A 15,089-nucleotide genomic window follows, 5' to 3' on the forward strand; every position below is an offset into this window, starting at 1 on the left:
ACTCAGGGCTGATTTCCTTCAGAATGGAGAGGTTTGATCTTCTTGCAGTCCATGGGAGTCTCAAGAGTCTCCTCCAGCACCATAATTCAAAAGCATCAATTCTTCGGCGATCAGCCTTCTTTATGGTCCAGCTCTCACTTCCATACATCACTACTGGGAAAACCATAGCTTTTACTATACGGACCTAAATGGTACACCCTAGAAGTGCAAGAACTTAAATCAGAGTAGGGGGGCAGTCCTGCCAGCCAGGCTCTCTTCTGACATCTCATCCCCCTCTCCTTCTTACCCATCCTCCTCCTTCTCAAGTGCTTGGCACTCCTGGTCTGAAGTTCCTCTTCCACTCTGCTGGTCCCATGTGTTACCTGAGAGGCAAGGTCCAAGTCTGGTCCGTGGTCAAAGGTGCAATGTGGAGGCAGTCCGTAGTAGCTGAAGCTGGGTGCAGGGCAGGGAGTCGGGTGAAGTACAGAACAGGCATGCAAGCAGGGAGCCAGGGCAGGTCAGGAGCTCAGGCAAGAAAGCAGGACAGAGTACAGGCAGGAACTAGCAACCAACAATGTTGCTCCCACAACCTGGGACTGGCTGGCTTTTATCTGCCCCAAGGCATAGGGCAGCCCCGACCCTCTGGTGACTCACCTCTCCTGGCCTGGAGGTGAGCACTCCTCCTGTGGGAACTTAGTTCCCTCCACCTCTCTGCCCTGAGCCTCTGCAGCTCAGGAGAGGCTGGAGGGTTACTGGACCCAGAGGCAGCCTCAGCTTCCTCTGACAGGGCTGAGAGTGGAGCACCTGCAGGCAATGGGTCCTCCATCACCTCAGAAGCCAGAGCAGACTCAGCTGGTGCCTGCACCTGAGGATCCAGCACAGGTGAGGACCCTTCAGGCTCAAGCCCCAGCCCTGGCTCAGCTGGTTCTGGAGGCAGGGAATCCTGTGCAGGCTGGGATCCCTCAGGTTCAGCATCTGAGTCCAAATCCCAGGCCATCACATCCACCCTCCTCCCTCTCAGTTGTTGGCAGGCCCGTGAAGCGCATCCTTAATATCACAAAGCTTAATTACGAACACAGTTGTACGTGTCTAGATGTGGTTCAGCGGCTGGAGCATTTGTCTAGGACTGGGGAGACAGGGGTTCAGATCTCTTCCCATTCATCGTGCTGAATAACCTTGGGCTCCTCCTCAGGGGAAGACAGCAGTATATGAGCCCCATGGGGGAATGAGGCAATTAAAATATAATAAATAAGCTTTCCTTCAGTTCTGCATCTGCATCTTTCTCAGGAATTTAGTTCTACAGTTTCCTTGCTTTGGAACTACAGAAGCAGCAGTCCTTGCCGAAAAGCTAATTAGGAAAGTCTGGAGGTACCTGTGGCGCGTCTTCTTCATGTAACTGCCGCATGAGCGATGTCTCTTTGCGGGTCTCTGAGCTCCTTCTCCATGCATAAGAAGGCTCCTAATTTACAACACACATCGTCCAAGGCATACCATGGAAGACGGAGGCGAAATGAGCTGTAAATGCAAGCAGCCGTAACTTCTCTGTGCAACATCTCCAGATGCTTTCTGCAACTTCAGCCTTTGTCTCTCGATGGAACATACTGGTGCAAATGGAGAAATCATCCTGTGCAGACAGGACAGCAATGCCTTAACAATAGCCCGGCAAAAGGGATACATGCAGACTACTAGAATAGGGTTGTCACGTGGAAGATAGAGCAAATTGCCCAGCATTGCTTCCATACACATGCTGCTGGACATAAGGACGTAAGAAGAGACTTCTGGATCAGGCCAGTGGCTCATCCACTCCCCAAAAGGGAAGGCGGAAAATCTCAAAATGCTGTATAGGATTTTATTTATATACAAGCCCAATGCATTTTGGCCTTGCAGATTTTGGACATTCATTATGGGTCAAAATGCAAAGTTGAAACAAACTGCTGTGTACAGTAGTACCTCGGAAGTCAAATGCCTTGCCAGCCAAGCATTTTGGCTCCTGAACACCGCAAACCCAGGAGTGACTGTTCCACTTTGCCAACATTCTTTGGAATCTGAATGTCCGACGCAGCTTCTACGGCTTCCGATTGGCTGCAGGACCTTCCTGCAGCCAATCGGAAGCCGTGCCTTGGTTTCCGAATGTTTTGGCAGTCAAACAGACTTCCGGAATGGATTCCGTTCGACTTCCAAGGTACGACTATATCCCCTTTCTTGTTCTGGAGGTAGGACTCAAACCTATGGCTTCAAGCCATAGGAGATTCCGACATCAGGAAGAACTTTGTGAGAGTCACAGCAGAACGGACTAATGGAGCTGGTGGAATTTCCTTCCTTGGGGACTTTTTAGCAGAGGTTGGATGGCCATCTGTCTTGGATACTTTAGTTGAGATTCCTGCATTGCTGCGGTTGGACTAGATGGCCCTTGGGGTCCCGGCAGCTGAAGTTGATGGACTACATGGAATTGGCGGAAATGACTGGCAGAATCCAAGACCAGGGAGAAGAGTCGGCGGAAGAAGATTGGAAGAAATTTAAAGATTACCTACAGAAATATTGTAAAATAAATGAATGTTAGAAAGATGTTGGAATGAAGTTACTTGGCTTTAGCGAAAATGCTATAAAGAATTAAGTACAATAGATTGTAAAGGGATTAAAGGGAAAAATAAGGTTAGAATGTGTTAAGATAAATTATAGGACAGAGAATTGAGGAAGATGGAAAGGATTTGCTGAAACAATTAATTGAAGTGGAATACAAAAAAGGGAGGTGTGAGGAAGTCGCTGAAACAAGTAAATGAAAGATAATAACATTGAAAGTATTGTTTTTAACTGTTTTGGTTTTGGTTGGTTATATATATATGTAGTGTTTTTGTTTTTGTATTGTATTGTTTTGTTATGTTTAATTCTCTTTTTTTCTTTCTGTAATTTTCAAATTCTTAATAAATATTATTATTTTTTAAAAAAATAGATGGCTCTTGGGGTCCCTTCCAACTTGACAATGCTATGATTCTAGTCCAGCATCCTATTCTCACAGTGGCCAAGCAGATGCCTATGGCGACAGAACTCTCCGCGCTTGAGATTCCCAGCCTCTGACAGTGGAGGTGGAACACAGGCTTCATGGCTCTTTTAAAGCCACCCAAGTTGGTGGCCATCACTGCTTCTTGCAGAAAAAAACCTCCATAATTTAACTGTAAAATACATTTCTTTGGTCTGTCCTGAATCTGCTGGGATCTCATTAGCAGTGTGTTAAGGCATCCAACACTCCTCTCTTGTTTATCCCCAGAAAATGGCGAGCTAAGCTATAACCCCCTCTGTACATGGATGGTCCATTTAATCATCACAGTCATCAATCGTCTTCAATCCTCCATGAATTTCTCTCTTTCTTGATTTCCCATTTCTCTCAGTGACGACGTCGTAATTTGTGCCGCTGAATCCGGCAAATTAATTACTCATTATATGGGGCAAAATAAAGTTTGCAGACTCTGCTATAGCTCGGATCCTGCCGTTCAGGCTGCTGAAGAATGAACATTCTCTCCCTTGACTGTTGCCATGAGCAGGGGAAGTTCTCTAACAAGAGCTCTGGTTGGAGATATTCCTAAATTAGGCATCCCTCCCCATACCTCTTCCTGGAAACGTTATGCAACATTGCGCAGAGAAGAAAATGGTACCTGGCTAATTTGCCGATGTACATGAGACTTTCTGGAGGTTGCCTAACAATTAGTGTCACTCTCAGTTTGGGCTGTGTTCCCCCCCCCTCCACTCCCTTCCAGCAGCAGATTCAATAGCTGCATCAACTATATGGGGGGTGGGGATGCTTGGCAGCTCTGTGACCCAGATATAACACAAGCTGCATTTTCTGCATTATGGACCCAGAAGAATCGCTGGCTTTTTCTTTTTAGTCTGGGCCTCTCTGCAACTTTCTCTTTATTCTCTGTACTGTACTCCCAAGGCATTCCCACCAGCGTGAAAGGAGAGCAGGAGCCAGATTTTCCTGGGAGATGTCATGACCTCTGGAGGAGATCCTCCTTCTACAACAGGTGAAAGGACGATCTCTGAGTCAGAAGAGGAAATTGCTCACAGGCGCCAGCTTCAGAAGCACGGTGGGTCCAGGGTACCAGGGCCACTTAGGGCTGAGGATGAGGATGATTATGATTTATTACCAACCCTTCTCCCTAAAGTGCCAGGGTGGGGTGCAACCATTAAACACAATGTTATGCAGGATGGGTGCAACAGCACTCTCCACAGTTGAGTGTCAGGAGCAAGCCAGCAAATTGGAGTTCGCTCTTTATTAACACAATCTGCATAGACTTGCCGGAGTGTCAGTTCATCCCTGGTAGGTCTTGCCCCATGGATCCCCATGGATCCACAACTGTCTATGTCTCCTCCTCCCTCTCCAGGGTTTTTCCCAATCAGAGACTGGGCCTGTGTGAAACTAACTTTCTTCCACCCTGTTCATGCCTCCTCTGGTACTGGGAGACCAGAGGGGATGGGAGCTTGTCTCAGCAGGAGGGGGAGACACCCATCATCATCATCACCATCATCATTTTATTTGTATGCCACCTTTCCATAGTTGAAACTATGCTCAAGGTGGCTTACAACATTACAAGATTTACATAATTACCAACATAACAAAAGTCATAAACAATAAATAAAGGTAAAGGTAAAGGGACCCCTGACCATTAGGTCCAGTCATGACCGACTGGGGTTGCGGTGCTCATCTCGCTTTATTGGCCGAGGGAGCTTCCGGCTCTGGCAAACCAGAGCAGCGCACGGAAACGCCGTTTACCTACCTTCCCGACGGAGTGGTACCTATTTATCTACTTGCACTGTGACGTGCTTCTGAACTGCTAGGTTGGCAGGAGCAGGGACTGAGCAACGGGAGCTCACCCCATCGCGGGGATTCGAACCGCCGACTTTCTGATCAGGAAGTCCTAGGCTCTGTGGTTTAACTCACAGTGCCACCCGCGTCCCCTAAACAATAAATAAAACACATCAAAAGGTACACAACCAAATGGAAAACAATTTCCACATAAATCATAAAATCTAAAACACTACATTAATATCAATAATAATTTAAAATGACATAGATAAAAAATAAAAGCAATTTAAAAATGGAGTCGTCTCTGTCGAGCAACAGCAGCTGCCATCCTTTATGGAGCCTGTCAGGCCCTGCCCCAAGCCAGGTGGAGAGAGGCAGGGCAGTGCCCTTCAGGCTCCCAGCAGGGCAGTCCTGGGCGGCGGCAGCAGCAGCAGCAGCAGCAGCAGCAGCAGCCCTTTATGGAGACCCATGACTCTAAACCGGCCAGATTCGTCTCTGCCTCTTGGCTTCCCTCCTGCCTTGCTTCAGCTTCTGCCTCTGATTCTGAACTTCTCTCTGTCACAGACTCCCCCAGCTCATTTAGCCCTGTTACCTCTTCAGCTTCCGACATCTCCTCTTCCCCATCTACTCCCTCTTCTGCCTCTGACCGCTCATGGTCATCCCACCGCCAATCCCCAGGCTCTGATCCTTCTCCCCCTGGGGGTTTCCCAGCTGGTTCCTCCCACCATTCCCCTGTGTCCGACCAGTCCATGACATTGAGATTTGCAACTACTGGCATTCAGAGACATACTGCAGAGGGAGGACCTAGGCATCAGGGTTTGTAGCTGTTTCTTCAAGGCTGTCTCCTGTGTCAGTATTTCCATCCCTCCTATTGCAAAGATCACCAGATCATGTTTGTTTTACTTTCTGTCTGTGAGAAAGGAGGGGACGGAACGACTCTTCCAAACTTCCCTCCCTAGCACTGTGCCAGTTTTGCTTTGATCCGTCTAGAGACAAGATGGCAGTATGAGAGAGCTCTGTGTGGTGTAGTGGTTAAGAGCAGTGGACTCGTAATCTGAGGAACCGGGTTCGCTTCCCTGCTCCTCCGCATGCAGCGGCTGGGTGACCTTGGGCCAGTCACACTTCTCTGAAGTCTCTCAGCCCCACTCACCTCACAGTGTTTGTTGTGGAAGGGGGAAGGGAAAGGAGATTGTTAGCCACTCGGAGACTCCTTAGGGTAGTGATAAAGCAGGATGTCACATTCAAACTCTTCTCTGTGTCTCGTACATGTTTGTTATGTTCTTTTATTTGTTTAATCAGTAGAAATAAATTAGGTATGCAACAAAACCTCCACAGCTTTGCTTCCGTTACTCTGCTGCTTTTGAGGTGCTCACAAATGTGGGTCCACTGCACCAGGACCCATTCCACGGGAATGCTGCTCTGCTCCTCCTGCATTCCTGTGATCGGAAGGTCAGAGAAGGTGCTCCCGACACCCAGCCCATGCAGGCGCTGAAGACGCAGGCTGTATATGGGCGTATGCTCATCCTGGTGGCATTCCATCACTCTAGCACATGCGCCTCACACCTGCCAAGCCTTTGGTGCTCACTAATGCCCTTCCCACTGCAAGAAGATCAAACCTATCCATTCTGAAGGAAATCAGCCCTGAGTGCTCACTGGAAGGACAGATCGTGAAGCTGAGGCTCCAATACTTTGGCCACCTTATGAGAAGAGAAGACTCCCTGGAAAAGACCCTGATGTTGGGAAATATTGAGGGCCCAAGGAGAAGGGGACGACAGAGGACAAGATGGTTGGACAGTGTTCTCGAAGCTACGAACATGAGTCTGACCAAACTGCGGGAGGCAGTGGAAGACAGGAGTGCCTGGCATGCTCTGGTCCATGGGGTCACGAAGAGTCTGACCGACTAAACGACTAAATAACAACAACAACAAATGCCCTTCCCACTAGAACAAATCACAAGGTTTGGCCTTTCTCCTCCCTGTCTCCACCAAGCAGTCAATGCTCCCTGCCGCACCAGCAGCAATTGCAGAGCAAGCTGTCAATCAAGGAAGGAGTTTAAATCCTTTGACAACTCTGTCTCCCCAGACTCTTAATGATATATGTTTCCTTCTGCCACTGTTGTTTAAAGCCTAATGATGTTTCCTGTAGTCGCTGCTCTGCGCTAAAAGCCTTCTCCGACACATGGCCTACTTACGTTGAAAGGCCTCGCAACTTTCGCGGAGATGATCCAAAGAACTCGCTGAGGCTGAAAGGTGGGCCTGCGCCTTAAACTTCTTTAAAAGCGCATTCATCTCGTATCTCTCAGCAACAGCGAGCTGTACAGAGGAGACCCATCTGTGTGCTAAAGCCCCCAACGCTGGAAAACAATAACAAGCCTCAGAATTGCCACCGAACAAAGCACAGAAGTTTTCCAAGCCACGCGTCGGCATGACCTAAATAATATTTTATATATGTATCGTATCGTTCCCTAGCACTTGAAGAAGCAGGAGAGAATTCCTTTGACAGTCACAACAAGTCACATCTTTTTCTAAAGCCTTTCTGCCGAGTTCTCAAAGGACTGCTGGTTGAGATGAAAGATAAGTATACCCTGGGACTTACGCTGTGACTATTTTTTGTGAGGAGTGGGGTGTCAGGTGCAGATAACAAAAAGGAAGAGAGATGCATGATGGGCAGGTTGGAAATAATAGGGAGGTTGGGAATCCAGTATTTTGCTGTTCTGCAACTTAGCAGCATGTGTTCTTTAGGGCGAGGATGACCAGGTGTCCTGTTTTACAGAAGACAGTTCTCTACTAGAAGGGCTACCAGAAGTCCACTATTGGAAGGGCTGCCTAGTTCAAGCCCCATCTCAAGATAAGGGAGCCCAGTGCTTTTTTTCTATTTATATCTATTTTTCTATTTTTCTATTTTTTCTCCTTTATACCTGAAGGAACGTCTCCACCCCCATCGTTCTGCCAGGACACTGAGGTCCAGTGCCGAGGGCCTTCTGGTGGTTCCCACCCTGCGAGAAGCAAAGCTACAGGGAACCAGGCAGAGGACCTTCTCAGTAGTGGCCCCCACCCTGTGGAACGCCCTCCCACCAGATGTCAAAGAGATAAACAACTACCTGGCATTTAGAAAACATCTGAAGGCAGCCCTGTTCAGGGAAGTTTTTAATGTGTGACATTTTAATGTATTTTTAGTCTTTGTTGGAAGCCGCCCAGAGTGGCTGGGGAAACCCAGCCAGATGGGTGGGGTACAAATAATAAATTATTATTATTACTCATGTAAAAACGCGCTGATTCCTGGACCGTCCATGGGCCAGATTGAGAAGGCAATTGGGCCAGCCCCAGCCCCTGGGCCTTAGTTTGCCTATCCATGGGATAGAGTCTCTCCCTTATCTGTTGGCAGCCTGGCCTCTTCTGGGCCATCTTCCAACCCTCCGCCTTCATCTGAGCTAGGAGTGTGAAGGGAGGGTTTTGGGGTGTCAGTTTTGGAAACCAGCCCTTCTCCCTCATCAAAACTGTTGGCCTGTGAACTGATAGCTCTGAAGCTGAACCCTTCTGCCTCCTCAGGAAACTCAGACTCTTGTTCACTTTCCGAGGCTAACCCTTCTGCTGGGTCCTGGGGGGCCACGTTCCTGAAAGGCGATATATAAACTCAAATAATAATAATAATAATAATAATAATAATAATAATAATAATAATAATACAGTGGTACCTCGGGTTAAGAACTTAATTCGTTCTGGAGGTCCGTTCTTAACCTGAAACTGTTCTTAACCTGAGGTACCACTTTAGCTAACAGGGCCTCCCACTGCCGCTGCACTGCCAGAGCACAATTTCTGATCTCATCCTGAAGCAAAGTTCTTAAGCCGAGGTACTATTTCTGGGTTACCGGAGTCTGTAACCTGAAGCGTCTGTAACCTGAAGTATCTGTAACCCGAGGTAAAAGGTAAAGGGACCCCTAACCATTAGGTCCAGTCGTGGCCGACTCTGGGGTTGCGGTGCTCATCTCACTTTATTGGCTGAGGGAGCCAGTGTACAGCTTCCGGATCATGTGGCCAGCATGACTAACCCGCTTCTGGCAAACCAGAGCATGGGCATGACTAAGCAGCGCACGGAAACGCCGTTTACCTTCCCGCCGGAGCGGTACCTATTTATCTACTTGCACTTTGAGGTGCTTTTGAACTGCTAGGTTGGCTGGAGCAGGGACAGAGCAATGGGAGCTCACCCCGTTGCGGGGATTCGAACCTCCGACCCTCTGATCCTAGGCTCCACAGAGTCCTGGCTCTGTGGTTTAACCCATAGCACCACCCGCGTCAATAATAATAATAATAATAATAATAATAATAATAATAATAATGGTGGGAAGCTAACTTAGGAAACAGTGTATTTAATTCGAAGGTTGTTGTGAAAATGTTTGAATACACACACACACACACACACACACACAGAGGATGCAGTAAGCAGGCCTTTTGCCTGATCCAACAGACAGGCTCTCCTTATACTGCTAAAGCCTTCAGGTACACGGAAGCAATAGCTGCACTTTGCAGTTATAAAAACCCAGCTGTTATCAATGGGGAAATATCAAAACTTGTCAGGGAAGCAAGGAGCTGCAATGCCTCACAATCAGGACGTCTCTTTGTGTGATCTGAAAGCACATCTTACAAGTTCGCAGACAGGGAGAAAAGCTCGCTCGCTATCTCTGACTGCTGGCGCTCGTTCCTCCCTCCCGCTTGACACGCCAAGGCTGGCAGTCCAGAGCAGCCGATCTCTTTGGGCTTCCTCCGCACAAGGGAGCTGACCTGAGCTGTGTACCCGTTGCGTGTGCCGCAGAGATACAACAAGGAAAGCCTCCAGCTCTTTTTGCGGCATAGTGGCTTTAACTTTGAAAGGAACGGCCGGTCTGCGGCTCAGACTCCAAAAGGAAGCCAAATATTCTGTAAGATGTCAGCAGAGCAAGAGGAGTCCCAGTCACTCATTCTCGTGGTGATGGTCACTCCTATCCGAAGAGCATCAGAAACTGTTTGAATTTGTGCATAATGATCTCATGTGCAATCCAGCCTCCTTTGCCTCTAATTTCCTGGACTCCATCACAGACTCTGAGCATCCTTCCCACCTGGAATGGAAGCTGTTGTATATCAGCTTGAATTGCTCCTTTTTCCTCCCTAAAAATTGTTTGCATCTCCACTCCCGTTTTTTCTGCACTTGTCATAATCAGAAGATTTTTTTTGGGGGGGGAACGGGGGGCTTTCTTAAAAACCATCTGGAAGCCACGGGGAGCACCAATTATCTGTGTACACTTGAAATCTCAAGCACATTACGTTGGAAGATTTCTTGCACTTGACGAAAAGTAAATCCTATAAAAAGATTCAAATTGGTGCAGTGCGTAATTAAGACGGCAGATCTGTAGCGCATGGAAGCACCGTTGTCGTGGTTCCGTGTCCACGGCGCATCAAATGAATACCAAAAAGCGCATGCTGTGCTCTGTGGTCTAGCCTGTGTTCTGGAACAGACATACTGCCAACCTATCTGATCAAGCTACTCTTTAAAGGCAGGGACTTTTCAGCCCAAACTTCACAATATGCAGAAAATCTGTGATGAGATCTCCACCCACCTTTAAAAAAAATTTTTTTTTAAGCAACAAGGCATGGACAGGGCTACAATTTAGATCAGAACAGCATCCTGTTTTCACTGTGCCCAGTTCTGGTCACCAAATTTAAGAAGGCTATACTGGCAAGCTGGAATGTGTGCAGAGGAGGGTGGCCAAGATGGTCAAGGGTCTGGAAACCAAGCCTTATGAGGAATGGTTGAAGGAGCTGGGTATGTTTAGCCTGGGAAAGAGGGGATGTGATAGCTATCTTTGAATATCTCAAGGGTTGTCACATGCAAGCTTGTTTTCTCCTGCACCAGAGGGTAGGACCCGATCCAATGGCTTTAAGTTACAAGAAAGGAGATTGTGCCTAAACATCAAGAAGAGCATTCTGAGAGCAAGAGCTGTTTGACTGTGGAACAGTCTCCCTTGGGAAGATGTGGACTCTCCATCCTTGGAGGTTTTCAAGCAGAGGTTGGATCATAGCTGTCAACTTTCCCCTTTTCTTGCGAGGAATCCTATTCGGAATAAGGGAATTTCCCTTTAAAAAAGGGAAATGTTGACAGCTATGGGTTGGGTGGCCATCTGCCATGGATGCTTCAGTTGTGATTGCTGCATTGTATGGGGGGTGGGGTCCTTTCAAGATGATTCTATGGTCAACTAGATGCCTATGGGAAACCTGCAAGCAGGACATGAGCACAAGAAGACTCTCCCCTCCCTCCGTGGTTTCCAGCAAATGGTATTCAGAAGCATTGCTGCCTCTGACAGTGCAGGCAGAGCATAGCCATCATGCCTAGTAGCCATTGACAGTCTTCTCCTCTATAAATTTGTCCAATCCTCTTTTAAAGTAAGAGCTGGACCATAAAGAAGGCTGATCACCAAAGAATTGATGCTTTTGAATTATGGTGCTGGGGGAGACTCTTGAGAGTTCCATGGACTGCAAGAAGATCAAACCTATCCATTCTGAAGGAAATCAGCCCTGAGTGCTCACTGGAAGGACAGATCCTGAAGCTGAGGCTCCAAGACTTTGGCCACCTCATGAGAAGAGAAGACTCCCTGGAAAAGACCCTGATGTTGGGAAAGATTGAGGGCACAAGGAGAAAGGGATGACAGAGGATGGGATGGTTTGACACTGTTCTCGAAGCTACCAGCATGAGTTTGACCAAACTGCGGGAGGCAGTGGAAGACAGGAGTGCCTGGCATGCTCTGGTCCAGGGGGTCACAAAGAGTCGGACATGACTAAACAACTAAACAACAACAATAACAAGAGTTGATGGCCATCACTGTTGGGAAATAAGTTGAGGAATCGGAAAGCTACTTTGTATAGTAGTGGAGGCCCCCTGGTTACAATCTGTTTTAGTTGTTGCTTTGATTGATATTTTGTATCTGAACTTGTTTGCATTTCTGCTTTTGCCACAGCGAGCACAAAATGTATCAACTATCTGAAGTAAGTTTAAATGCTTTACTTACAGTAATCAGAGGTCTCACTCATGCATCGTTCAGTCTACAGCAGAAACAACAAAGGTAAGATTTTTTTCTTCTTACAAAATGCAGAAGTTGGTCTCAAACTTATGGTCAGAGCAGGCAGTCACAGCCTCAGACTTCTGCTTGGTTACATGCTTCAAAGAGAAGATAAGAGAGAGAAAGGAACAGGAAACAACCCTTACTTCTTCCCTCCTCAAAGGTGAGGGCTCGTGACAGATCTGAGTCTTCTCTAGCAATTAAAAACTCTGTGATCCTTAACCCCTTTCTTACTGCACAGTTATATTTGACTGCATAAATCCCCACAATCACTGCCCCCTGTGGGAGTGAGTTCCACAGTTATCTATGCACCAAGTCCTCTGTGGATGCTTTAATGTGGGATAGCTTTAATCATTGTGCCCTCCACAAGTTGGTGGATTCCATTGTCCGTAAGCCACACATAGCTAATGTTGGAGAGGCTGATCAAGATTGCAACCCAACAACATATATAATTGCTTTCGTTGTTGAATTGTTCTTGTCCTCAAGAAGTACTATGGGTTGAAACAAAAAAATTCCTTCCAGTAGCACCTTAAAGACCAACTAAGTTAGTTCTTGGTATGAGCTTTCGTGTGCATGCACACTTCTTCAGATACATTGAAGAAGTGTGCATGCACACGAAAGCTCATACCAAGAACTAACTTAGTTGGTCTTTAAGGTGCTACTGGAAGGAATTTTTTTGTTTTGACTATGGCAGACCAACACGGCTACCTATCTGTAACTGGAGCATTTTTGGAGTAACCTATCTGTAACTGGTACTATGGGTTGAGGGAGGGTGGAAATCTCCCCCCAACTCCTGCTCCAACGGAAATTTTCATCTTGCAGCTAATTTTGAGCAAGGAGCTATTTCCATTCGGGCCACAGCATGGGGGAAAGGGGGTAACAACCCCTCCCACTCATGTCACAGCCCCCCCCCACTTGATTGCCCACCCCCTGTGCCTGCTATTTGAAATTTTAAAAATGTACCCATTAATTGCAATCAGGTAATTAATGATATGCCTAGCTTGGCCATTAGTGACTTTTAGACTCCGGGCGGAGACTTTTCCATATGCCCAGATCTTTTAAGCTTGTATTCGATGCTCCTGTCTGCCACGTTCAGCTTTGAAAATAACCAAACACTGTAAGCTGTTCCACTATGTTAGCTTGTTCTGTGTTTTATTTTATTATTTTTTTGCTTGATCTTTCTTGCAATGATAAAGCACCATGAAAGCTCAAAAAACTGAAAAATTACATAGAGGTTTCGAGAGCTCATAAAATCTTCATAACCCATTTACTGGCCTCTACATGTGCAATGTTCGCATGACAATGATCTCTGTCCACAAGAAAGCTGCACTGTGTGTCTTCCTAAAGACATGGAGAGGGCGCACAGGTTTAAGGTTCTATGCTGTGGGTTAAACCACAGAGCCTAGGACTTGCTGATCAGAAGGTCGGCGGTTCGAATCCCTGCGATGGGGTGAGCTCCCGTTGCTCGGTCCCTGCTCCTGCCAACCTAGCAGTTCGAAAGCACGTCAAAGTGCAAGTAGATAAATAGGTACCACTCCGGCGGGAAGGTAAACACCGTTTCCGTGCGCCACTCTGGTTCGCCAGAAGTGGCGTTGTCATGCTGGCCACATGACCCGGAAGTTGTACGCCGGCTCCCTAGGCCAATAAAGCGAGATGAGTGCCGCAACCCCAGAGTCGGTCACAACTGGACCTAATGGTCAGGGGTCCCTTTACCTTTAAATAATGAACCTAGGAAACTACCTTACACTAAGACAGTCTGCTATCCCACCTAGCTCTGTAATGTCTGCATGGACTGGCAGGGATTCTCCAGGATTTCAGACATTCCCATCCCTATCTGGAGATGCCGGGGATTGAACTTGGGACCATATGCATGCAAGAGAAATGCTCTAACATTTAGCCACGGTCCTTTGACTAAGGTACCAGGCTAAGGCAAGAGAACCCCGAGAGACTCGGAGGGAGCACAGGAACTGCAAGGAGATTATAAGGAGGCGAGGGAGCCTCTCCAAATATCTCCAGTTGAGCAGCCAGTTCTAACTGATGTGTGATTATTATTATTTTGTTTAAATAGCACCATCTAGCTCTTATAATTTGCACTCGAGTTTCAGCAACGCATGGGAAAGCTGATCAGGGGCTGCCACCTGGTGCCTGATTGCAGCATTGCAAGCTAGATTGCAGTATTGCATGTCATATCCTTTTATTATGTTTTGTAACATGGTGTTATTGATGTTTTGTAATGTGTTTTAAATCTAGGATCTTTTGATAAAGGGTGGTATATAATTTGTAATAATAATAATAATAATAATAATAATAATAATAATAATAATAATAATAATAATATCATCATCTGGGCGTTGATATGATTACAAATAATTATCCACCCTAGTGCCCAACAGTAAAAACACTGCATTAGTATTAAAGCACAATATTAAAAACAACAGAATATACACCCCTAGGGTCAAAAGCCAGGGTAAAAAGTTGCATCTGCGGTCTATGGAGATGTTTATATATAAAGAGAGCAATATTGGGATTCAATCCAGCCAAAGCTAAGCACTTTTCAGCTTTCACTGGATTCAAAAAGAAAGGTTTAAGGATACAGTGGTACCTCGGGTTACATAAGCTTCAGGTTACATACACTTCAGGTTACAGACTCCACTAACCCAGAAATATTACCTCAGTTAAGAACTTTGCTTCAGGATGAGAACAGAAATCGTGCTCCGGTGGCGCGGCGGCAGCGGGAGGCCTCATTAGTTAAAGTGGTGCTTCAGGTTAAGAACAGCTTCAGGTTAAGAACGGACCTCTGGAACGAATTAAGTACTTAACCCAAGGTACATTTAAGTGCCAAAGGCTCATACCTGCAGCTTCAGTGCCTGGCATCTAGGGATGGAGGAGAAATCCCATTCCATTTGCAATTCCACATCGTTAAAATGTGACAGGAGGCAGCGATGTCCACCAACTTTGATTGCTTTAAAAAGGGGTGGGACCAATTCGTGGCTACTAGCCAGGAGGGCTATCCTCTGCCTCTACCAGCTGTATTAATGCTTCTCAATGCCATTTGCTTGAAACCATGGGAGGCCAGAGTGATTTTGTGCCCAGGTTCTGCTTTCAGGTTTCCCACAGGCCTGTGGTTGGCCCCTGTGAGAACAGAATGCTGGTCTAGATAGACCTGCTGGAGGTGGCAGCAGGCTGGGCCTTGGAGTTCCCAAACCTAAGTTTCCTGGGGAG

At 46.9% G+C, this 15,089-nt stretch overlaps 1 long non-coding RNA gene across 1 annotated transcript in view; it reads right to left on the reverse strand.

Annotated features, from left to right (window-relative positions):
* Positions 1-1,000: 1,000 nt before the first annotated feature.
* The window catches only part of LOC309372821, a 33,319-nt gene continuing 19,230 nt past the window's right edge, over positions 1,001-15,089 (reverse strand). The window contains exon 3 of the long non-coding RNA XR_014169697.1: positions 1,001-1,603. This is a non-coding gene — a long non-coding RNA (uncharacterized lncRNA). The remainder of the gene's footprint in view (positions 1,604-15,089) is intronic.

Source organism: Podarcis melisellensis, assembly GCF_964234715.1.
Source record: "Podarcis melisellensis genome assembly, chromosome: 1".
Taxonomy (NCBI): domain Eukaryota; kingdom Metazoa; phylum Chordata; class Lepidosauria; order Squamata; family Lacertidae; genus Podarcis; species Podarcis melisellensis.